The 27456-nt window shown below is 39.3% G+C and overlaps 1 protein-coding gene across 1 annotated transcript in view; it reads left to right on the top strand.

The window, feature by feature from the left end:
- LOC109684485 (immunoglobulin lambda-1 light chain-like) overlaps window positions 1–27456 on the top strand; it is a 524269-nt gene that overhangs the window by 168576 nt on the left and 328237 nt on the right. The gene's annotated exons all lie outside the window — the stretch shown is intronic.

The raw sequence follows: 27456 nt of genomic DNA, 5'->3' as shown, positions 1-27456 counted from the left end.
CAGCTTTCATTAATAAGCTATTTCAGGAGTCATTTTAACATTTGTTCATTGACTAAATGTCCTCATTCCACCCTCATTCCCAGGTTCAATTTTCTGATCATGCAATTCCCCGATCAGGGACTGCTCACTCCTATTTGCAAATGCCAACTTCAACAACATAATGACATTGTCCTACTTATTACACAAAGACACATTCAGGTCTATCTGAACTTTGAAGTCAAAATTGCTGACTCTTTCCATGTGTTTGGCTATTTTATGAATGAAGAAACCATCTAATTGTCATATTTGCTACAGTAATAAATGGCAATAATATCCAACTTGTTATTCTAACGACAACTGTCATATGTTTTATACTATTTTCCTCCTTTGTTACCCTAGAGGTCTTTCTGTTTAACAATTCTAGACATTGTACCTTTGAATAAAAGTCAAATGTATATCTTCTTTCTTTTTACCCTTCTCGTTGGTTTGATTTGTTTTTTTGGAAAAACTAATTCGTTTAAGGATCCCTTTTATCTTCTATCCTCATCAGGTTCCAATTTTGCTATGGGCATTCATCATTTAGCTGGTCTGTAGAAACACCAAAGCATCCTTTTTTATGGACTTTTGGCACACAGTATTTTCATTCTGCTTCTTTCTTAACTGTACCTAACTTGTTTTTCATATCTAACTTAAAGAAGAGCTCCTCTGATAGTCCTCAGTGTTTGAAATCGTGTGAGTCTTCACTGTTTTCATGTTTTGCATTTTATAAAGCTTCTAACATTGATAATATTATCTTCTGTGTGACAACCTTATTCCCTGAATTACATGACTCTAAAATGACAGAAAACACTGCTGGCTATGAAATTGTACTTACATATTCTTCCTCAATTAGGGATTCCAGGAACAGCAGGCTGTCCATCAAGACATATAACGCTTAAGTTCAGCACTGCACCCTAAGGGAACTCTGAACATCAGGGAATGTTGGGGAACTGTTCCTGGTCCTTCATGGTGTTTGCAGATGACTGATCCCCACAGCCCTCAGTTCTGGTAGAGACTGAGCTGTCTCAAGTGCTCCAAGAGACTCTAAAGGGCCTACAGAGGCTTCTGGGGAAGGAGTGGGCATATTCCAAACAATTGCTATCTGTACTAAATAGCTGGGTTAAAACACTATCTCTCTTGTCCTATGATCCCTTCTAAGGCTCTTGTATCAGAGACCTGGTGTACTGAAAGGGAACCATGTTGGGAGGGTTCAATTTGCATGGATAACCCTTCTTTTCCTGGAAGGCAGTACAGAGGATAATACAAGCTGGGAAAACCCAAATCCACTCTTTGGGTCAGAGGCTGTGTCCACTATGGCTCTGACTTCTCTTTTCCTTCTCCTGCTTCTGTCTCACTACACATGTAGGGACAGGTAACAGTGACTCAGGACAGTTTTCTAGCATGCATCAATCCCTCTGGCTGAGACCCTCATCATCCTAAATGTGGGTTCACCACTACACCCATTACTGTCTGTTTTTGCAGTTTCCAAGTCCTACACAGTGCTGACACAACCACACTCCCTGTCTACATCTCCTGGAGCATCTACCAGACTCACTGGCACTCTTATAGTGATATGAGAGATACAGGATGCAGTGGTACCAGCAAAAGCCTGAGAACCCTCACAGGTTTCTCCTGAGATTCTACTTAGACTCAGATAACCTCCAGAGCACAGGAGTCCCCAGCAGTTCTTCTGGAACTAAAGACATCTCAGCCATCTCAGTATTTTGCACATCTCTGGTGTGCAAGCTGAGAATTAAGCTATTAATATTTGATTGGCCATAATAGTTTGTCACACAGTGGCACAACGGATGGAGAAGTGGAACAAAATCCCAGTCTGTTCTGGTCTGCGGACTATAGGCCTTTACTAATTTTAAATTGATTAACTAATAACTAACTATGCATAAAAATATAATCTGAGCCACAATGGCTGTCATCCAGTTTGCATTCCATGTATCTGATATCTCAGAAAAAATGAAAATAACCAAATGAAACAAAAAAATAACAAAAAAATATTTTGCATGATGACCCACATAGTGTCTGGTTTGTTAAAGAGGGCCTATACAGCTGGCTGTTACTTTGGGAAGAAAAAAGAAATCAGCTTTATTCCTGGTCTGAGGCAGTTATGGCTCACCTGTTGTTTTCCTGCTCCTTCAAATTATGATATCAAGCAGAAGGGGTTACCTGTGTAGAGGTGGGAGCTTAGACAGAAACCAGAACAATTTTTGAGTGTGTGAGCCAATGAAGGAAAAGTCCACCATGATGACAAAGTGTTGAAACTTCTCCTGAGATGTTAGATAAAGTAGGTCCCAAAATTGTCAGTTCCTCGAGATGATATTACTTACCATAATAGGGATTTTTCTTGGTTCCTGAAATCATAGCAACTGACTAGTCCCATGCAATCCTCTAACTAGTCTCTAGAGAATTCCAAAAATCCATGGTGTATGACTGAGTCTTAAAGACTTCAATAAGCAGAAATTTCATGGTAACTGCATGTGTAACTGTCACTGTGAATCACATGATATGCAAGATTTGAGGTGTATTTCTTCTACACAGGAAGAAGCAGAAACATTGTAGGTTATAAAAGGGACTGGTACAATGGACATCCTGGAAGAAACCTAAGCCTATGAACTCAGACATTAGTGACTGGCCATTAAGTATTCAGTCCTCATCAAAGCATCTACGTTTGTCAAAATGTCTTCTTTTACTTCCTCTAGGCTCCAAACAAAAGTGAGGCCGAATAACACTGTCATACAGTAGGCTACATCCCAACAGCCACAGAATACCACCATTCTAAGGTGAACTCAAATAAAAATCTTCATTCATCTGTCTGAGGCATCATTGCTGTGTCTCTGCCCATGACAAACTCAAGCTCAGATTTTGGCTACCTAGAGAGCATCCTCTAGTCCAAGGTTCAGGGTAAACCCTCCCCAACAAGAACAAAGCTCTGAGACCCCTCATGTTCTCATTTTACTCAAAAGTTCCAGTTTTTTTTTTCCTTCCTTTGTCATTCAGTTGGAATGATGTTGGGTAAATGTCAGTGCTTTTGGACATAAATATTGTAAAGCTAACTGCTATTAAATCCATGGAGTTCTTAATAAACAAAACTCATTAAGCCATCATCCAAATGAGATACACATCATGATGATGTCTTAGTTCAAAGTAATGGGAAAATGAATACAAGTGAAAGAGGTCCCATTTATACTACTACTTTTTCATATCAAATATAGTATTGAAAAATATGAAACTAGGCTAAAGTAACATTAAAATATCAGAGTCTACATGAAATAATTATTGTTAGATTTATATCCATGGAAATTTTGAACTCAGGGAAGCAGGACAGAATGGAAAGAATATTTCCCTAATAACATATTTTCATGAAGAAGACAGGCATCAAAAATTAAGGCAAGCATAGTGAGGTGAAGAAGAAGACAGTAAGAGATTCTTCCAACACCACCATCCAAAAATATGTCAATGTGTAAGAGCATTTTAGACAGAATTATTACCAGGTAAAGATCACTGTATCTTTAGCTGAAGTTTAAATTTTGAAACAAGATTTCCAAAGGCCATAGGCAACTGTTGGAATCAAACTCAATAGCCAGGTAACCCTGAAATGTAGCACCATAAGCACTGTGTCATGAAAGTCCTGAAAAGATTGGTATTTCAGGACCAAATAGCAAGTGTGGAAAAGATGACTCTTTGTTCTGTATAGGGAAATGATGTCAGAAAGATCGTTTTCCATAATCAGAATGCCTTTCCCTGAACACTGGATATGAGAGGGGTTGAAAACCCAGAATCTGTGGTCGGCAGAGGGTGCTGATGGATTGGTCCTGAGAAGATAGAGCTCTGGGCCAGGAGACAGAAGAATGCACTCAACTGGCTTTTTACATACTCCAACCAGCGTGACTCCATTGAAGTGAGACTTTCCTGCACGTGTGTCCCCAGCAGTTACATGATCACTGACCTCTGACTTTCACCCTTGCTTCCTATTCCACTGTCTCTCCCTCATCTAGTGATTGTTCAGGACTGATAGGCAGGCAGAGAACAGCCAAACAGAAGGAGTTAATTTACTTGAAGAACCTTAAGCAGGAACACTGTTTGCTTGGGGACTAATAATAGAAAATTAAGGAAGCAGAAGGCCCACTACCCAAAAAACAAAACAAACAAAACAAAAAACCTCAGAAAGCGCAATTAATATAGGCTTAATTTTAAAGACCTGTTTTACATTATTAATGTTTAAGTTCATGTTCAAAAGAGATTTTCAATGTATCCTCACTGTAAATTGGTACAGTGTGTAGAATGTACTATTGGGAGGGGGAAGGTTGAATAAAGGAATTTAAGGTGATTGTATGTGGTTGATGGACTTCATATACCTACATGAAATAGAACTAGGAAACCTCTTGCAACTGCTTTAAGTCGGGCAGGGAGGAGATTGAGGGGGAGAGACAGGAAATGCAACTCATGTACAATATGTCTCACTGGACTTGCCACTATGAATCCTCCACTGTATAATGATTATATCCTATTAAAAAACTATAAAAAATTAAGTTTTTCTAATGCACTAAAAAATTCTTTTTCAGCTGACAGAGAATCTTATTGAATGCAGTGTGTTATCGTGAGGAACTGGACTAGGGATTAAAGAATCTGGGTTCCTTAAGCAAGGCTGTAACTGGGCATAGTGGCACATAACTGCAATCCCAGCTACTAGAGATGTGGAGTCAGAAAGATCCGCTGTTATCCATGATCTGGGAAAGGTTAAGGAGATCCAATCTCAAAAAAAAGATTTAAAAAAGAGCTGGGGGAAATGGCTCAAATGGTATACCCCTTGACTTGCAAGTGTGAGCCCCTGAGTTCAAAACTATTCCAGGAATGGGGAGATGAGTGATAAACAAGAGTAATGGAGGAAATGAATTCAACTGTGATATATTGTAAGAACTTTTGTAAATGTCACAATGTACTCTCAGTAAAGAAATAAAAATTTAATATTTTAGAATAGAAAAAGAAAAATAAGCACACACAAAAAATAAGTTTGTCACTAAAAATAATAATTTAGGTTCAAAAACCCAAAATTACCTCAATAGAAGTATTAGTGGTCTTTGTGTCACAATAACACAAAAGCAGCAGAGCGAAAGAGAGAGAACCATTGGCATGTAACAGTCCTCTTTGTGGACACATCTCCAGTAGATGAAAGACTTCTCACTAGGTTCCACAATTGAGCAGACCACAGTGTCTTCCAATACCAAGTTCCTTGGGACAAAGCCTTTATGTATGGACCTTTGGAAAAGACAAAAATTACACCAAGAGTATAGCAGTTTATTAGGAATTAGAATCTATACTATAGTGAAAACTACGTGCCTTGATCACTAGGGAAATTTGGACAGAAAACAGGATTATTCTTGGGATTTTTTGAGGATGGTGAACATGGACTTTGAAGTACAGGCTGGTATAAAGGTGCTGAGGCAAGTGTCACATTTCACAATCAAGAACAGTTTCCGCATGGGACTTGAAGCAGGTTGGAGAGAATGATGTAGTCCCTGAACTCACTGGAGTGAGATTCATCACTAATGCATCCCAGAGTGGGCAGCATCCAGCAGCACGGTCATTGAAACCTATTACCTGGGTCAAGTGGATGCTAGTACTCTAAGATATTCACCATATCCAGATTCTCAGTCATTTCACTCACTTCCAGCTCCTCTCTGCCATGATAATTCTCCCAGAATTGTAATTGTTCTGATTCATTGTGCCTTGAGGATGTGTGAGAATTTTGCAGAGGTTGCCCAAGGCTCTCTAAGACTCACAATTACCTGTTGGTTACTATGAATTCCTAGTTTATTGTCTATGAAAAATGTGATACATAGTTTAACATTTTATTTCTCTTTTATCCAGACTACGAGTCTTATCTGTATTTTATTTGTCATTTAATTTAAAGGGTTTTACATTGAGTAGTGCAAAGTAATATTGCTAAGGTTTCTTTCCAATTACCATTTTTGTTTCTCTCTATGTTGCTTTTTGTAGCATCCACCTTAGCTATTGTATTATACATACACCTATGTACATGCACGGTTAGAGATGACAAACACAGGAACCAACATACAAACACAAATAATTCATGTATATATACTGTAGCAGATACTTTTAATAATTGCCCAAAACATATGCTAAAGTAAATATTTGTGATATGAGATAATTCTTAACATATATATCGCCCTGACTGTCCTTCCTGATATACAGCTTAGGGAACTGGTGAATTAAAGGGTGTTTGAAAATGCTCTAGGATAGACACTAATTTGTTCAGAAATACTCTTATTTTTTCTTCTTATCATAAGACACATGTTTTTCTTTGCTATTACATTTGATGTTGGGAGGAATCTCTAATTTCATGGTGATCACATTATCATCCTATTAACAATCTGTAGTTCACCTTAATCCCATCCACATAATCCATGTCTTCTTAGAGCAGAGGCAGCCATCACTGGAAGCCTTGTAGTGCTGTTCTATCTGTCTATACCCAGCCTTGCGCCCATACTGGAGCTAATTAAGACACTTTGCAAGCCTGAGTAAATAGGAGATAGGGTGAAAGTCTCCAGCCTTGCTCTTTAGGGTTCACATGGGGTCTCTGTGGAGAAAGAGGATCCTGTAAGTCACTTCCAAATAGGAACAGCATTCATTTCTCTTGGGAGTAAGAAAAGTTCACCATCAGGGTACTGAGCTTGTTATAAAGTAGATGAACAGGATATGATATGGATAGTGTACTTTTTCTAATACTAATACCAGTAGGCCTTACAGAGAATGGATTGGCCCTGAGATCAATAGGGGTATGAAGCAGCTGATTTGGTGAAAGGCATCAACCCTCATCTTAATGTCTATGTCCCCTTGTAGAAAGTGGTCTGCAATGTTCTACCCTCTGAGTCTTCAAGATCTCTCCCTTGGAACATCAGGTTGAACATCAGTGCAGAAAGAGAGAGGAAGCTGATTTGCATGAAGAACCTTCAATGTGTTTGAGGAGCCCTGAAAAGGCCTTGAGAACATCAAACTCAACCTGAGGGGTTTGAGAACACCTGGTACTTGTTAAGGTTCCCACCATGGCCAGAATAATGTTTCTTCTTGCTCTCCTCACTTATGGATCAGGTCAGTGGGACTCACAATCTTGAGGAGATCCCATAAAAGCATCATGTCAAGGTGATACTTCTCTGTATATCAATAACTGTCTCTCTTGTCTTTTTAGGGGTGAATTCTCAGACTGTGGTGACCCAGGAGCCATCATTGCCTGTTGCTCCAGGAGGGACAGTAACACTCACCTGTGGCCTTAATTCTGGATCAGTGTCTACAATTTACTACCCCAATTTGTTTAAGGAGATCCCTGGCCAAGCTCCTTACATGCTTATCTATAGCACCAACAACCACCTCTCTGGGGTCCCTGATTTCTTCTCTGGTGCCATCACAGGGAATAAAGCCTCCCTCACAATCACAGGAGCTCAAATGGAGGATGAAGCTGATTATTACTGTGCACTGTGTATGGGAAGTGGCATTTACACAGTGATCCAAACACCTGGGGTAGTGATACAAAAACTTGTTCATATTCTCAGAATGGATCAGTACAACCATGCAGAAGGGAAGGTGAGGGTGTGAGATGGTCAATTCCATGATAGGTAATGAGGATCCAGAGCAGTGTCCATTCCAGAATTTGTGCCATGCCGCACATTTGTCTCTCCCTGGACAGATCCATCTCTCAGTGTAGCTCCTCCAATTGTGTGCTCCCCTCTCTGCTTTTGATAATGGAATGGAGCACACCTCCCTCCAAAAATGCAAACCAATAATGAGACTCAGAGATCCTCTCCTCTAACTTTAAGACTGTTCTTATTCAAAACCTAGTAACATACATGCTCATTCATTAATGTGAATGTGAAGATCATATTAATACTTAATTTCTCTTTGAAATAGAAATTTCAACTCATAGAGAGGCAGTTTCCTAGCTCACTTACTGAATCAGAAAGTTGTGCTTGTACATAAGAATCTGTATTAAGTTTTTTGAAGGAATTTTGTTGGCATTCATATTTGGGAAACACTATACTTTTACGGTTTGTGTATAAAATGCAGTCGAGATAACATATCAAACTGATTCAAGAATAATGATGCAATCTAAAACTTTCGTATAAAATATGGAAGGAATTTCTACAAACAAGTTTTTAAAGCGTGGTGTCAAAGGATCATACGAATATTTTCACTACAAGAAAAGTCTCATGAAGAACTGGCTTCTAGACATTCCTACAAGATGTTTAGTCACTGGCTGCAGGATATGCACAAATGAGCAGAGCACAGGTTAGACATAGATATGAGCAGATAACTGTTGACTTGAGTGCTGTACTGAGCAAGTGACATTTAACAGTTTGGGGAAAACTCATTGGATTTATTCCCCTTTGCTCCTAGGAAAAATATATTGCACCTTGTTACGTTGAGTCAATGTACCATTAGAAGAAAAGGAAACATTATATAGGTACTTCATTTATGTGTACATATAGTTGGTTGCTTTCATGTATCTTTCAAAAATTCCAGCTTTCTATTTTGTAACTTAAACAACTATTGTAATTGATACAAAAATATAACGTGATTATGGTTAGAAATTAACCCAAACATCATACAAAATCACAGACTGAGATTTATTCTGTTTGTTAGCTACTCTGAAGAAACTAATTTAATGGAGGTCCCTGCCAGGCTCTCAAAGTGTCTCCTGGCAAATCTGGAGGCTGTTCCTGATTGTAGAGAGAAAACATCAGGTGGAATCCGTGGACTTCCCATAGATGACCAGGACACAGCAGTGTGCACAATGCACTCCTGAAAGTTACACGTGATGTAGAGTACAGAACCTGCAGTGTGTAATCAGGCCAAGTAGCTGCATAAAGTGATCCCCTGAGCATATGGTTCCTTTAGTGCCTTCAGTTGATAGGTAAAAATAACCATTAATAGGATATATAAAATATTTTGTTTCAGCTCCTCCTTGATTTCCATTCCAATAGCATACTGGTACTTGAGATGCTTTCAGATAATCTGAATCAGATTCTCACACTTTAAAAGAGCACCTGAAAAGAAGCAAGTAAACCCCTTAGAGAATGTTTCTCTCTCTCTTTCATATGGTAAATAAGTATGCCTATATTTATGTTTGCATATAGATATGTACATATATTATAAACATGCAAGTTTATATTATTTTTAAATTCTAAACTTTAAAAAAACTTTCTCTACAGTTTTTAACAATTATTCTATCAAACAATTTATATGAGAGATGAGTTTACTTGCTCCGTTGGATAAATTCTCTCTACAAAAGTCATTTTGAAGATGGAGGATCAGAGAAGCAGATAACATGTTGTTAGATAAGAAAGAGCTTTTGGAGAAGGGGCATACTGGTGAAGACAAACTGGAAAGACTTAGAGTAGAATAGGATAAGAGCATTCAGACCACAGCTCTGCTGACTGATTTGTTGAATAATAAGTGATCTAATTGTTCACTGGTTGCTTGAAACACATGTCATGGTCAAGGCACCTGAAAGTGAAAGGATGGAAAATGATATTTCAAATGAATAGAATCTTAAGACATTCTTGTGTGTCTGTACAAATGTCTGATAAAGGAGATTTCAACTTAAAATTAGTAAGAAGAGATGAAGATTACTAATAAATATTAACAAAGGAAACAATTCATGAGTTTTATAAGATGATTGAAGATAATTTTTAAGCAATCAGTGGGTGCTCCCAATTTTATAAAATACACTGTACTGCACTGGAAGCAATAGGACTTCCTCAGTAGAACTCCTGCAGCCCAGCAAATAAGAGAAAGGATTGACAAATGTGACTACATAAAACCAAAAAGTTTCTGTAAAACAAAACAAATGGTCTCTAAATTGAAGAGAACGCCCACAGAATGAGAGAAAATCTTTGGTAGCTATAGATCAGACAAGGTACTGATAACCAGAATATACAGGGACATCAAAAAACTAAATTCCCCCAAAATCAATGAACTAATGAAGAAGTGGGCAACTGAACAAAACAGAAGTTTATCAAAAGAACAAGACCAAATTTCAAAAACATTCATGAAAATTATTAACCCTGCCTGGTCATAAAGGAAATGGAAATCAAAACCACACAAAGATTCCACCTCACTCCTGTTAGATTTGCTACCATTAAGAATACCAACATTATCAAATGTTGGCGAGGATGCAGGGTTAAAGAAATCCTCGTACACTGATGGTGGTAATGTAAGCTAGTATAGCCTCTGTGGAAAACAACATGGGAGGGTTCTTAAAAAAAACACACAGATTTGCCAAATGATCTATCAATATGACTCTTAGGGATATATATATCTATAGATATATATCTATAGATATATATATATCTTAGGGATATATATATATCTATAGATATATATATATAGGACTCAGTTTGTTACAAAGGCACCTGCACACCCATGTTTTTTGCAGCACTATTCACAATAGCCAAGCTGTGGAAAAATCAAATAGGCCCTACTAGTGATGAATGTATTATGAACATGTGGTATTTATGTACAACAGAATTATATTCAGCCACAAAAAATGAAATTTTGTCATTCTCTCGTAAATGGATGGAACAGGAGAACATCATATTAAGCAAAGTTAGCCAGGCTCAGAAGATGAAAAATCTCTAGTTCTCCCTCATATGTGGATAGCAGACGTAAAACAAATGCACCAATATTATTGGACATGGATCACACATTAAGGGCAGAACATGCACGGGACAAGTAAGGAAAGGGAAGGAAACCTAAAACTTAAATGTGGTTGATGTGCTCACTGTGTAGAAGTGGTTACAGTAATCTTAATCTGGCAGAGTCCCTTACGGAAAGGGGACTAGGAAGTAGTGAAGAGATCTCGTAGAGATGAACCATAGTGGGTTGTAATACACATGTACCAAGTAACCACACAAGGAATCTCTCTGTATAGATGTCTTTATCTCAATCTAGCAAAGCAACGGATTTCTTTTTATCTCTTATGATTTCTCTTCAACAAAGAGAGCAAGAGGGTGGAAGAATTTCTCACCAGAAGAAGAAGTGACACAAATAATGTGTACACATGTAACTAGTTGTAAAAATGATAAAACAAAATTTAAGAAAATAAACTGTATTGGACCTAGAGGGATATATATGTCAACATAAAATATTAGTGGATCATTTTAATATCCACCTCTCATCAACTATCTATCAATCTATCAATTGATAGATAATGCAGTCAAAAATTTTTAAACAGACTTCAGCAATCAGATGCTTGGTTATCTCTTCAGAAAACAATGCATTCATACTAGGGATACTAAAGAATAACTACAAACAAGTGGAGATTGAACAATGTGCTTTGAAATGACCTATGGATCATTGAAGAAATCAGGAGGGAAATTAAAAAATTCCTAGAGCCATATGAAAATACACACAAAATTACTCAAGTCCGTGTTTCACTGTCAAAGTTGTTCTAAGAGACAAATACATAGCTATGAACATTTGCATTAAAATAATCAAAGAGAGCTGTAATACATAATCTAATGATACAGTTCTAAGACTTAGGAAAGGGATAAGAAGACACTTCCACTACTTATCGATATAAAGAAATCATAAATTTGGAGCTCAAATCAATAAAATAGTACCTGAAAGACAATGTAAAAGATTATTGAAACTAAAAGTTGACTACTTAAAAAATTTACAATGATAGATAAACCTTTAATCAGACTAACAAAATTAAAGTAATAGATGGACCAAATCAATGAAATCAAAGATTGTTAAAATATCTATATTCTTGAAAGTGATCTCGAGATTTAATTCAATTCCTAGCAAACTTTTAGTTATTCTTCACAGAAATAGAAAAAAGAAATCCTAAAATTCATAAGGAAACAAAAAAATACATTGAATAGTCAAAGCAAGAATGAAGAAAATGGGCAATTCTGCAGGTAGCACAATACCTGAAATCAAATGAGACAACAGAGCAATAATAAAATCAAAATGGTACTGGTAGATAATCAGAGATATAGACCAATTCAATAGACTAGAGGATCCACAAGTAAGTCTACAAATCTGCACTCATGTTGAACTTATCAAAAGTGCCAAACATACATTGAATGAAAGACAGCCTGTTTAGGAAGTATAGCTGGGAAAACTGGATAGTCACATTGAAAAATAGAAACTAGATCCATATCTCTCAACTTGTACAAAAATAAACTGAAATTAAACCAAATACCATAATATAAGACCTGAAACTTTGAAACTACTAATTTTTTTATTATTATTGTTTTGTTATTCATATGTGCATACAATGCTTGGGTCATTTCTCCCCCATGCTCCCACCCCCTCCATTACCACCCACTCTGCCCCATCCCTCTATCCCCCACCCCCTCAGGACACTGCATATTATTCCCTGAAGTGGCCACACACCCCACATTGAGCCTCTTCTCCATTATACCAGACGGTTAACTAGGACACACCTGTTCACTGCTGAGATTCTCCTATTCATGAGTTCTGCTCACAGAGTTGTTGTCACAGTCTCCTCTACTTTTTTGTTCTGGGCATGGTCAGAGTTAGCCTGACTGTCCATGATTCAGCCCCTTGGGGCACAAGTACATCTGTTGTGAACTCTGAACAGATTTTGCTGAATCCTCCACATTGCACTCTCCTCAGCTTCCTACCTGGGGCATCTGTCATTACCCAATGCTGTATAACATGCTCAGTACTGTTCAAATAATATATACCTCCTTGTTGTTCCTATAATCTTATAACACATGTATTCATCTATGGCACGTTGTTTAATAAACATAAAGGATCTTGAAAAATAGAAGATCCATAAATAAAATATGTTTTGAAAAAACTCCATGATGCAGTGAAAGAAATAGTTGAGCTTAAATGGAGTTCACTCTTCAAATTCAGTAGATATCACAGGGAAACCTCTGGGTGAATTTCAGTTTACAAGCTAGAGAAGAATGGAAGTATGGTTTTTTTCCAAAATGAGCACACAACTCCTATAAATAAAGACAAATGATTCATAAAATATTTTTGTACTGATACATTATGTGGAGAATGATATACTGGAAAATACTTGGCAAAACCCATTTAAAAATACACTTTTAATTTTCAAGGTTTGAAAGACATTTGAAAATAAATTTTGGTTTTTCAGAAACAGTGGCTGATATCCTTCATGTTTAATAACAGCAAAACCTTCATGTTTGTCGCCTTCATCCTGATCTAAGAGACATTTTCACAATAGAGAACACATGGCTCCTGCCAATAAACATTAAAGTTGGTTGCAGAAATATTTCCCCTTGAGCAGTCTAAGGACTGCATAGAGATGAAGATACTTGAGGTAAGAGAGAAGCGACAGTGAGACCTCCCTGCCTACTTTGAGGAAGGGTCCATTTATATATCTATGAGAAAGAAGAACTGGCTCTGAGTGCCAGTGCTCACCATGTGACATGATCAAGTGCCTGTACTTGAAAACCTCATGGAGACCATTAATGGAGAGCTGGAATGAGCCACATGGTCCTGCCTGATGCCTGTGCACAGGGATCACAACTTTAACTCTCTTGTTCCCTATCCCACCCAACCACATCCTTCTATAGCTATAGCACTGTGATATATTTGAGAGGAGGTTCCTGTTCAGGGCCCAGAGTGTGAGAAAATGCTTAAGAAACCTCATTTTTACAAATGGACAAACATCCTCTCAGAGAATGAAGAGGGCAAGAGAGCTCCTCACACCTCTGGGTCATAGAAGGCAGGACTCAGGGTTGAACTCCACTTGTCCCCCGCTGTTAATCATGTTCCTTAATTAGTGCACAGGTGCCTAGATGTGGGGTATGGGTAGGGCCTGGAAAGAACATGAGGCTCTGCTCTCTTCTCCTGTGTATTCCCAATATCAATACATCTGTGCATTTCCAACTTCTATTACCTTTGGCACCATCTCTGCTGAATCAGCCACCCTCAGAGTCTGGGAAACCTGGAGAGAGAGTCACAGTCTCCTGTGCTTGAAGCAGCAGCAACATCTGTGAAATTATGTGCATCGATACTAACAGTTCCTGGGAACATCCCACAAACTCATTATAGCAATAGCTACAGACCCTCAGCTTCCATGATTGCTTCTTTGGCTCCATGTCTGGCAGTTTGGCCAGTCTAATCACCACTGGGCTCCAGTGATGAGGTCAATAATGACTATGATGCAGTCTCAAAGTTTATATAGTGCTTCAGGTCCATGGGAAATTAATGAAGAAACCATCTTTTATGACTGATTTGACTCTGCAGACTTCTTTTGGCACCCTTTTGGGCTTTTCTGAATTGCACTTGATCATACAGAAGAAACACCATGGCATTCAGGACCCTGGGTGCATCTGGTTTTAGGGGATTTTTTGCTATAATAGATTATTAAAATCCTATTTATTACTCAATCGATATATAGATAAGTATAATTGCACTTGTATTACAAGTATTTTGCCACTGATCCTGAAAGAAATCAATTTATGAGGTACATTCACATGTGGCTCTACAATGTAAAACCTGCTTATTTAACAAATATACAAAGCATCATTCCCCCATTACTGTTTAGTTGGGGTGCTATGGAAATGCATTTCAGTTCTTTGGGAATCAGAAGAATAAAATAGTGTAGTGTAGCCCAAAGCGTGTTCTAACCTGCTGCATGGCATCTCCCCAGAGCCTACAGAGGAGACGTCTTCGCATGCTTTCCTATGTGGTACTGTGCTTGTGAAGCAATGAGTTCTGTTATGTCCAGTTCACTAATCCCTCCAGACAGCGGTGGTAACACTGTGCTGGGAGAGGCCATTTTAGAGAAGGTTACCTAATGGATGCCCAAATTATTTTGAGGATTATGAAAAGAATATTCATCACAAATTTTCAGATAATATTTCAAGATCTGCTTCTGAAGAATTGTGTGAAATTAAAATTTGCAACCTAAGGATATTAAAGTTTAGTACTCTAAAAGGGACAGCCCATTCCTGGCCCAGGTCAGTAATGGAAAAGAAGAAAGAAATAATTTCATTTGTGATGCCCCAGGCAGAGATATCCTGTCCAACAGTTCAATTCTGTCCAATGTGTGCTTCCTATAAAGTCATCAAGAGTATGACTAAGTTACCAGGATTATACAAAGAGGTAATTTGAATTGCATAATGCATGGTCTTTGGAAAGGCCAGAGGACCCGGCAAAATAGAGGTGAAACATAAAGAGGAGACTGAAAGTTGCAACATTCCAGAAAAGGACACAGGACTGAGAGAGTGGACAAAGACATAATTTGGTAGGAACTGGAAGGTAAATGGCCATGGAGCTATCCTTGAGAATCATGGGGAAGATAATATGAGTGACCATGTCTGTGTCCTCCACCCATGTTCACTGTCCCAGCTTCTCTTCTGGGAGGGGGGAACTAGGTCACTGCCTGTGTCCCAGTGTCTTTCCAACAATACCAAAAGAGCTTCTCACTCTGTGCTCACACAGGGATGTCACAGTCCACTGAAGAATATTTGAGTCCAACTAAGATATGACAGCAGCATTGCTGGGAATAGGAATGATCCCTGGGTAGCAGCCTCTTCTGGAAATGCCCAACTTCCTCTGTATTGTACTAGAACTAGACCCTGAAGCATAATGACTATATTTTTCATATTCCAGGTCAGTGAACACAGCCTCCCTCACTATCTTCTGGCTATAGGCTGATTAATACACCATTACCTGGGAAAGCATCTTTGCCCACAAAGTGTTAAATGCCACTAAGGAAATCAGACAAAACCTGCTTTTCAGTGATTTGGTTTTCTTCTGCAGCATCCATATCTTGGATGAGACAACTGATAAAGTGATTTCATTTATCAAAAGTCAGGATTTGGGGCCCACTCCAGGGAAAGTGTCCTGCTTCATCCCCCCAGATTGGAACACAAATACACTCCTCAGCAGCATCACGTGGATGAGTTTTCTCATTGTGATCAAACTTTCTTAGAAGCCAAGATGAGAATGCCCTGATATTGAGAAAATGATTTTTGAGGACAGAATGAGTGTGGGCAGAGGAATCTTTGGAGGTTTTTTAAGAAAGAGAGAATCCATTTTATGTTTATAGAGGAAGGTTCAGATGCTACACTGAAGATGAGCAAAGCGACGGGGAGATGAAGGCAGGGTGACAAGCTAGGTTACCTGAAAAGATCAGACTCAGCAGACTTTTGAGGGAAGTCTGCACTGAATGCTGAGAAAGAGAAAGGGAGTTCATGGCTGGCTTTTGGAACTACATGGGGTCTCAGTGAGCTAACATCCTGGGGGAAGAGTTCATTGGCAATGGTGATGGGTTGAGGCCTAGAGCTCCCAGCTATGATTAAAATGTTGACAACACTCTAAAACCTTTTTCAAGGAAGCCAATGTAATGTTTCCCATCTAATGAAAACTGGAGAAACTGTAATAGTTGTTTAACATATCCTTTATCCAAAATGCCATCTTTAACATCAGCCTCAGGTCTAGGAACACTGGCACTCACCTAGGACAAATTTGTTGAAAATCAATACGCTCAGGGGAAGAATAATGTAGAAAAATACTCCTGAACTCCCCTATTACCATTTGGGGGGAAGAATGACAAATCTCAGAATGCAAACCAGTGGCTCAGCTCCCAACATCTTCCGATGTCACTTATCAATTCTTCTTTCCTTAGGTGAATACAAAACCAAAAGAATCAGCACAAAAACACTTTCTTTCTCTGGCTACACCCTACAAAAGGTACTTCCTTTCTCTCCCATCACAACAAAACTACTCACTCCACCTCTGGTTCTCTGATGAGTGATTCTCCACCACTGGGGTATTACTCACAGAGCTGCAGTCTCAGTCAATTCCTCATCATGCTGGGAGTTTGTGAAAGAGAGAACCTGACTCATCGCCAGTGGTGATTCAGTCTTATCAGGCTTAAGTCCACCTATTGGCAGTCCTGAATGGACTTGCCACGATGTACAATCTTATCATATCGTTTTCAGCTTCCAACCTGTGATACCACTCACTATCAAATAATGTGTAATATCTCTGGCATACAGCCACACCTTTTTTCCAAATACTACACCCAGCTGAGTCTCTCATCTGTTTTCCAGCTTCAGTAAGCTAATAGTCAAAATACTCATCTTCAACATTTGGTTTCATAATAGAAGGGATCTCTAGTGAAACTAAGGTAAACTAAAGGAAATATGTGCTATAAGTTGGAAAACACTCTAAGGTTCATAAAAATCTCTGAAGTAAAGCAAATTCATAGTACTTCATTCATACATGTGACATAAGAATTACTCGGGTGCCTTTCAGTGGATAATCTATAATTATACACTTTTATAAATATATAAGTGAATCCTATCTACTATGTAATATTAAGTATAAAATATATTTTCATAGACATATTATAAGAAAAATAATATGATCATGAAGTGTGGTTAAAGATCAATTTTGTAATGCAATATTTACTGTCCAGGTGAAAAGATATTGAAAACAAAATTTTTGTGTTGGAAGAGAACTGGCTGATATCCCCTGTGTTATTAACCCAGAAAGCTTCATCATCTTCTTGATAGTAATCTGAGAGGAATTCATATGACTGACAACATTTTAGTCCTGTCAATGAGCAGGAAGTTGACTATGGAATGATTCCTCTCTAAGAATATGATCTGAGTATGTGTGCTGGTTTGAGGCAATTGGGAGTCCACAACGCCATCCCACATGTCATAGCATTGAGGTAGGGGTTATGACCAGGGCATTGGATAAACAAGGTTATCTCTGAGGAGCTGGTTGACATATGACATGGTGTTGGGAATGGGTCTGAACACTTGGGGCACTTGAGGCCCATTTTTATAGATTCTGGGGGTGTTGAGAGCTAGAAGGAGCCACCTGACCCTGCCTGGTATGCTCTGCTCAGGGCTCATGGCTTTGACTTACCTCAATACCTCTGACTACCCAGCACCACTCTTGCCCACGTGACATCCTCAGGCAAAGCAGCCTGAATTAGGGTCCAAGGAGTGATCAGAAAACTGGAGGAACCTTATTTGCATGAATGAACCCTTCCCCTGTCATAGTATAAAGAGGGCAAGGGACAGAAATGCGGAAAACACTGCATAGCAGAAGGTTGGACTGGTGTAAGGCTTGTACCATGGCCTGGTCCTATGTCCTCTTTGCTCTCCTTACTTACTGCACAGGTAAGCAGATAGAGGAGACAGCAAGGTCCTGGGAAAACTATGAGGTTGTACTCTAATCCCCCATTTAGATTCCACAATGGCATCTCTTTGTCTTTCTAACTTCTAGCATCTTGGGCACAGTCTGTGCTGACCCAAACACCCTCAGTGTCTGGAAACCTTGGACAGAGCGTCTCCATCTCATGCACTGGAAGTAGCAACATTGGTAGTACTTATGTACACTGGTACCAACAGCTCCCAGGATCATCTCCTAAACTCATCATCTATGAGGATAGCAAGAGACCCTCTGGGGTCCCTGATCACTTCTCGGGCTCCAAGTCTGGCAACTCAGGCACCCTGACCATTGCTGGGCTCCAGTCTGAGGATGAGGCTGATTATTACTGTCAGTCCTATGATTACAGCCTTGGTACTCCCACAGTGCTCCAGACTCATGGGGAAGTGAGACAAAAACCTTTCCTTTTCTCACAATATTGTGAGTATAGCACGTGCTGCTCACTCTTAGTTTATGCTTTTCATTGCCTAAGATATATAAATGGCATCATACAGGCTCCATCTCTCACATCTGGATTACTTCACACTGAAGACTCTCTATGAGAACCATTTGTGCTGGACTGAAGGGTTCTACAGAGTCATACAGGGTCTTCATGAACCCTGGGCACATCTGCCTTCATACTATTGTGTTATAACAGATGAATCCTAAAATTATGTTTTCTTTCTCCCATCAATACAGTGATAAATAGAGTCTCTTTTGAGTTTTGTTATTTTTCTACTAATTCTATAGGAAACCAATATAATTTCTTGCACCTCAAAAAAGTGTGTAAAGCATTGAGTTGCACTATGCAGGCAGATGTTGGGATGGGAAAAGTGGCTCATGCCTGCATTCCAGGTTAATTGAGAGGTGGAGATCAGAAAGCCAGGACTGGAAGGATCACAGTTCAAGGCCTACCCAGGAAAAATATTAGTTAGATCCCATCTGAACAAACAAGTCAGTTTTGGTGGGGCCCTTCTATGTTCTCAGCTACATCAGAGGGATAGATACAAATATTGATACTGAGGCCAGTTTTGGGCAGAGCACCAGTCCAAATCTGAAAAACAACTAAAGCAAAACAAAAGTCTTAAGGCATGGTTCAAGTGGTAGAGTACTTGCCTAGCAAATGTTAAGGTCCTGAATTGCAACTCCAATACAGAAAACAAAATAAAACAAAACAGGTGGCTCTTGATTCACAACCTTTTTGCTTTCACTAATGCAATGCCAAGATTTTTCGAACTTTGAATATTTATAGGTTGGCCTTCTGTTGAAATACAGCATAGTTGCTTGACGGATAGAGGAAAGATAGTGTAGCACAATGCTCTAACCTGTTTGACTGCATTTTGCAAATTCTCCAGGGGAGATGCTGTCTGATGCTCTCTCACATAATGACAGGCTCCTGAAGCCCAGAATTCCCCTGTCATATCTAGTTTATAAACCCCCAAAAAACAGTAGACATAACCTAAGGAATGTGACAAAGGAGATGATTATTTAATAGGTACACTGTTCATTTGGGGATATTTAATAAACTTCCATCATATACATTGTGGACAGTATCTCAGAATATGCTGCCTAGGAATTGATTATGAAAACGAAACTTGATACTTAAGGAAATTTTGATTCAGGCCTATAAAAAGAATTGTTCCAAATTGGTCCAGGCTCTGGAAGAGAAGCAAATGAGAGGTTGAGTATTCAATGTCCCATGCAGAGCTGATCTGTAGAGTGAATCAGTCTCAATAATTGGGGCTTCCTGCAGCAACATCTGTAGGGAGGTTGAGACCCAGAATTATGTGAAAAAGCAAACTAAACTGCACAATGTTTGTTCTATGGAGGAGCTCAAAAGATAGAGTTAGGGCCAGATGTGATAAAAAGGGGAGAGCATGACACGGTTACTACGTACTGTGACACTTAGGGTGCAGACCCAAAGGACCTAGAGAGTAAACAAAGACATGACAAATTAAGAACTGGGTCTTCAGCAGAAATTGGGGCTGTCCCTGTATGCCTTGGAAAGAGGGATCACATGAAATCCATGGACAATATCCTTTGCCCACTTTTCACTGTCCTAGCCTCAATCAATATAGATTCCAAGAATGTCTAGGTCACCATCTTCTCTCCCCAATCTCTTTCCCAGAATAAGAAATGGAGAAAGGATCACACTCTGTACTCACATAAGCTTTGCACAACTCAGTGAAGAATGTGAGTTCAGTGAAGAACTGGTGTGTGTAGAGGCGTGAAATTAAGCTGTAATCTTCCATCCTATTCAGAATGCAAGAAGGGAGAAAACAATTCATGGATGTGTTTCTGTATCTTTGGTGCTGTTTCTCAGGGATTTTTGATTGCCTACTATTGGAGTCAAGATGATCTTGATCTGGAGTTCTCTTTTTCCTACAAATGCTGGCCTAGAGAATAATTTTTTACAAGTTCTTAGAAATCACAACATTCCCCCAGGCCACATGTCTACCTCCCTCAACACCTGAGGCTGGAGGGATAAGAGGTAATTGGGAACCCAGACCCATCTGAGGGCTCTCAGGATGCAGAGCTATATAAGATTCTACAACATAGTGTGGGTTCCTCTCTATTTAACCTTTATCATTTACTGCACAGATGGATAGAAGTTCACGTTCAGAAAGCATAATTAAGGATAGGGGTACTCTGGAAATGAATTGAACCACCTGAAGCATGATGTTTTTCTCCAGGTGCTTGTGATCCTGAGTAAGCCATCTCTATTGTTTTATTCTGTGGCTTATATAGCCACAATCTCCTGCACTGGAATCAGCAGCAATTCTGAGAGTAGGTTTTTGTCCTGGTAGCAGCAGCTGTGTACTGGGAACCACATCCTCATGTAAGGCATGCAATTATCTTCAGGTATTATCACCGGATTTTCACATCCAGGGCAGGGAACAAGAGCTCTCTGAGAATTTTGGGCTACAGATGGTTCCTGCCTGATTTGGACCAGGAGGCCAAGAGGCCTTTCTGTTTAAACATGGTATAGATTATACCTTTAAATAAAACTCCAAGGTATATCTTCATCCTATTAACCCTTCTCATCTTTTTGGAAAAATTAATTTTTTAAGAATCCCTTTGTTTTTCTGTCCTCATCAGGTTCCCAGTTTGACACGGCTATCCATGATTTAGCTGGTCTGTATAAACACCCCAGCATTCTTGCTTTTGGAGCATTGGCACACAATATTTTCATTCTTCTTCCTTCTTAACTGCACCTAACTTGTTTTTCATATCCAACTTAATTAGCAGCTCCTCTGACAGGCCTCGGTGTTTGCATATTGGCAGTCTCCACTCTTCACATATATTTTATTTTATAGAGCTTCTAACATTCATAGTATTATCTGCTGTGTGACAACCTTATTCCCTGTATTACATGACTCTAAAATGACAGAAAGCATACTGATGGTTAGGAAATTGCACCTACATATTCCTCTTCACTTAGGAATTCCAGGAACAGCAGGTTACCCAGTCAAGATATATAATTCTTAAATTCAGCACCAGTACCCAAAGGGTACAGCATCAGGGGATGCTGGGGAACTGTCTCTGGCACTTCATGGTGTTTTGCGGATGTGATCCACACTGCCCTCAATTCTGGTAAGGACTGAGCTGTCTCAAGTGCTCAAAGAGATTCTATGGGTGCTACAGAGCCTGCTGGGGAGGCAGCTGTGCATATTCCAAACAGTTTAGCTGCACTAAACAGCTCGGCTAAAAAACAGTCTCCTATGTCCTCTGATCCCTCTAAGGCTCTTGCATCAGAGATCTGGTGTAATCTGAGGGATCAAGAAAGGGAGAGGTCAATTTGCATGGACAGCCCCTTCTTTTCCCTGGAGGCAGTATAGAGGAAAATACAAGCTGGGAAAGCCCAAATCCACTCTGTGGATCAGAGGCTGTGTCTGCCATGGCTTTTCATTCCCCTGCTTCTGTCTCACTAAACAGGTAGGGACAGATAACAGAGACTCTGGACAGTTTTCCAGCCTGCATCAGTCCCTCTGCCTCAGACCCTCATTATCCTAAATGTGGGTCCACTGTTACACCCATTACTGTTTGTTTCTGCAGTTTCCATGTCCTACACAGTGCTAATACAACTGCCCTCCCTGTCTAAGTCTCCTGGAGCACCTACAAAAGTCACTTGCACTCTGAGTAGAGATATCAGAGTTTTGGAGTGCAGTGGTACCAGCAAAAGCCTGAAAGCTCTCCCAGGTTTCTCCTGAGATTCTACTTAGACTCAGATATGTTCCAGAGCACAGGAGTCCCAGCAGTTCTTCTGGAATTAAAGACACCTCAGCCAACTCAGCACTTTTGCACATCTCTGGTGTGCAAACTGAGAACAAGGCTGACTATTACTGCTTGATTGTCTACAATAGTGTGTTGCACTTTGACACAGGAAATGGAGAAGTGGGAAAAAATCCCAGTTTGTTCTGGTCTGTGGACTCCAGACCTTTCCTAAATTTTAATTGATTAACTTATAGCTATCTATGAATAAAAATATAATCTGGGCCACAATGTCTGTCATCCTGTTTCCATTCCATGTGTCTTATATCCTAGAAAAACATGAAAATAACCGAAATCAAACAAAAAGTAACAACAAAACAAATCTTGCGTGATGATCCACATAGTGGTACACTTTTTTAAAGAGGACCTATAGAGCTGGCTCTTATTCTGGGAAGACCAAAGAAATCAGCTTTCTTCCTGGTCTGAGGCAGTTCTGGCTCACCTGTAGTGTTCCCACACCTTCAATTATGATATCAAGAAGAGGGCCTTACCTACCTAGAGGTGGGAGTTTAGACTGAAACCAGAACACTTTTTGAGGGCTGTGAGCCAATGAAGGGAGGGTCCATCTTGCTGACAAAATGTTGAAACTTCTGCGATGGTGGATAAAGTAGTTCCCATAAATATCACTTTCCTGGAGCTGACTTTACTTATGATAATAGGGATTTTCCAGGTTCCTGAAATCACAGTGACTGACTTCTCCCAGGCTATCCTCTAACAAGTCATTGGAGAATTTCAAAAATGCAGGGTGTAGGACAGAACCTTAAGGACTTCAATAAGGAGAAATTTCATTGTATGTGCATGTGTAACTGTCCCTGGGAAGCACACAATTTTGAGGTGTGTTTCTTCTACACAGGAAGCAGCAGAATCATTGTAGGTTATTATAGGGACTGGTACAAAGGACTTCCTGGAAGAAGACCTAAGTCTGTTACCTCAGACATTACTGACTTGCCAGTAAATAATCAGTCCTCATCAAAGCATCTAAGTTTGTCAAGATGTTTTCTTTTACCTCCTCTAGGTTCCAAACTGAAAATGAAGCTGAATGTCATTGTCACACAACAAGCTACATCTGCACAGCCATAGATTTCACCCATTCTAAGGAGAACTCAAATAAAAATCTCCATTCTTCTTTCTGAGGCATCATTGCTCTATCTCTGCCTGTGGTGAACAAAAACTCAGATTTTGGCTTCCTGGAGGGCATCCTCGAGTCCAACGTTCAGGGTGAAACCTCTGCAATAAGGACAAAACTCTCAGACTCCTCACACGCTCAGTTTACTCAAAAGTTCCAGTGAATTTCCTTCTCTTATCATTCAGTTGGAATGATGTTGTTAAACATTAGTGTTTTTGGACAAAAATATTGTAAAACTAATGGCTATTAAATCCATGAAATTCCTAAAAAACAAAACTCATTAAGCCATCATCCAAATGAAGTACACATCATGAGGACTCCTTAGTCTAGAGTGGCAGGAAAATAAATGAGGTTCTATTTATTTTAATATTAAATGTAATGTTGAAAAATATGAAACTAATCTAAAATAACTTTAAAATATCAGAGTCAACAAAAATAAGTATTGTAAGATTGATATCCATGGAATTTTGAACTTATTAAAGCAGACCAAGATGGAAAGAATATTTCCATAATAACCTATTTTCATGAAGAAGGCAAGAGTCAAAAATTAAGGCAGGCACAGTGAGGTGAAGAAGAAGATAGTAAGAGATTCTTCCAATACCAGCATCCAAACAATATGTCAATGCGTAAGAGCATTTTACACAGAATTATTGTGAGGTAAAAATCACCTTATTTTTAGCTGAAGTTTAAATTTTGAAACATGATTCCCAAAGGCCATAGGCAATTGTCAGAATCAAACTCCATTGACAGGTAAACCTGATGTATAGTATCATAAACAGTGTGTTTGTAAGTATGGAGGTCATGACAGTCCTGAAAACATCAGTATTTCAGGACTAAATAGCAAGAGTGGAAAAGATGACTCATTCTTCTGTATAGGGAAATGATGCCAGAAAGTTCATTTTCCATAATCAGAAGGCCTTTCTCTGAGCCCTGGATATGAGAGGGGTTGAAAACCCAGAATCTGTGGTCAGCAGAGGGCGCTGCTGGGCTGGTCCTGAGAGGATAGAGCTCTGGGCCAGGTGACACAGGAAAGTACTCAACTGGCTTTATGTACTCCAACAGGCAGTGTCTTCATTAAAGTGAGATTTTCCTGCACGTGTGTCCCCAGCAGTTACATGTTCACTGACCTGACTTTCACCCTCGCTTCCTATTCCACTCTCTCTCCCTCATCTAGTGATTGTTCAGGACTGATAGGCAGGCAGAGAAGAGCCACACAGAACGAGTCAATTTACATGAAGAAAATTAATCAGGAATACTGTGTGGTTGGGGACTAATGATAGAAAATTAAGGAAGCAGAAGGCCAACTACCACCCCCCCAAAAAAGAAAAAAAAACCCAGAAATAAGCCCAATTTTTTTAGGCTTAATTTAACAGTCGTGTTTTTCATTATTAATATTTAAGTTGATGTTCACAGGGGTTTCTCAGTGTATACCCCTGTAAATTGGTACTGTGTGGAGGGTATAGTGTGGGAGATACTAGCAGGAGGGGAAAGGGTGATTGAAGGATATTAAGGTAATGGTATGACGTTGATGGACTTCATATACCTACGTGAATTAGAACTAAGAAACCTCTTGCAATTGCTTTATGTGGGGCAGGGAGGGGATTGAGGGGGAGACAGAGGAAATGCAACTCATGTACAATGTAAGTGTAATTGTAATTCCCACTATGAATCCTCCCCTGTACAATGACTATATCCTAATAAAAAACTATAAAAATAGTAGGTGTTTCCAATGCACTGAAAAAATTCATTTTAATATGACAATGAATCTTTTTGATGTAGTGTGCTATGATGACAAACTGGACTAGGGTTAAAGGACCTGGGTTCCTGAAGCAAGGTTGTAGCTGGGCATAGTGACACATACCTGCAATCCCAGCAACTAGAGATATGGAGGCAGAAGGATCATCTTTTAACAGTGATCTGGGCAAGGTTAAAGAGACCCTATCTCAAAATCAAAATCAACATGAAAGAGCTTGCCAATTGCTCAAATGGTGTAGACCTTGACTAACAAGTGAGAGACCCTGAGGTCAAAACTGTTCCAGGAATGGGTGGAGGAGGGGTAAAGGAGAGTAACGGAGGAAATGAATTCAACTGTGATATATTGTAAGAACTTTTCTAAATATCACCATGTACTCTCAGCAAAGCAATAATAATTACATTTTCAAATTGAAAAAGGAAAATAAATGAGCAAAAAAACTAATTTGTCACTAAATATAGTAATTTAGGTTCAAAAATGCAAAATTACTTCAATAGGATTATTAGTTGACTTTGTGGCACAATAACACAAAACCAGGAGAGAGGTAGAGAAAGAGAGAGATAGAGAAGACTAGAGTGTAGCAGTCCTCTTTGTGGACACATCTCCAGGAGACTAAGGACTTCTCACTAGGTTCTACAAGTGAATTGACCACAGTGTCTTCCAATATCAAGTTCCTTGGGAAAAAGCCTTTACTTATGGACCTTTGGAGAACACACAAATTATAGCACAATATAACAGTATGTTAGAAATTAGAATCTATACTATATTGAAAAAGAGTGCCTTGACCCTTAGAGAGATTTGGACAGAAAAGGGACTATTCTTAGGATATTTTGAGGATGGTGAACAAGGACTCTGAAGTATCAGCTGGTATGAAGATGCTGAGGCAAATGTCACATTTCACAATCAAGAACAGAGTCTCAGCATGGGACTTGAAGCAGGTTGGAGAGAATGATGGAGTCCCAAAACTAACTGGAATGATATTCATCACTAATGCATCTCAGAGTGGGCAGCATCCAGCAGCACAGGCATTGAAGGATAAAAAACACAACCCAGAGAAACCTATTACCTGGGTCAAGTGGATCATGGTACTCTAAGATATTCACCCATACACAGATTTTCAGTCCTTTCACTCACTTACACATGCACAGACATCATGTACACAGGAAAAAACATATACAGACACAAATAATTCATGCATATGTACTGTAGCAGATACTTTTAATAATTGCCTGTAATATATTTTCAGTAAATATTTGTTTTATGAGATAATCCCTTCAAACACATATCACTCTGACCACCCTTCATGATATGCTTCTTAGGAAAATGATAAATTACAGAGTGTTTGGAAATGTTCCAGGATATTGACATTAATTTGTTCAAAAATACTGTTCTTTACCTCTGATCATAAAACACATATTTTCTTGCTATTGTAGTGGATGTTAGGAGGAACCTCATAATTTCATGTTTTTCCTATTAACATTCTCCTGACAACTGCAGTTCCCCTTAATCCCTTCCATACAATCCACATCTGAGAGCAGAGGCAGTCAGAACCGGAAGCCTTGTAATGCTGTTGTATTTGTCTGTATCAAGCATTGCGCCCATACTGGAGCTCATGAAGACACCTTCCAAGAGTGAGTGATGAACAGATAGTGTGAAAATCCCATAGCCTTGCTCTGTATGGTCCAAATGGCATCTCTGTTGAGTAAGGGGATCCTGTTAGTCATGTCCAAAGAAGATCTGCCTTCATTTCTCTTGGAGGAAAGAAAAGTTCACCACAGGGAATTAAGTTTATCATAAAGTAGACGAACAGGATATAATATGGGTAGCATACCTTTTGTAGCAGTCAGTCCTGTAGGCCTTACAGAGAATGGATTGGCCCTGACGTCAATAGAGATATGAAGCAGCTGACTGGAGAAAGGCATCAACCCCCATCTTAGTGTCTATGTCCCCTTGCAGAAAGTGGTCTGCAATGTTCTACCCTCTGAGTCTTCAAGATCTCTCCCCTGAGACATCAGGTTGTACACCAGTGCAGAAAGAGAGAGGAAGCTGATTTGCATGAAGAAACTTCAATGAG

The sequence above is a fragment of the Castor canadensis genome, chromosome 18, assembly GCF_047511655.1.
Source record: "Castor canadensis chromosome 18, mCasCan1.hap1v2, whole genome shotgun sequence".
In the NCBI taxonomy this organism is placed as follows: Eukaryota; Metazoa; Chordata; class Mammalia; order Rodentia; family Castoridae; genus Castor; species Castor canadensis.
Note: the sequence above shows the minus strand (reverse complement) of the source record. Positions and strands in the feature narration are given on the sequence as shown.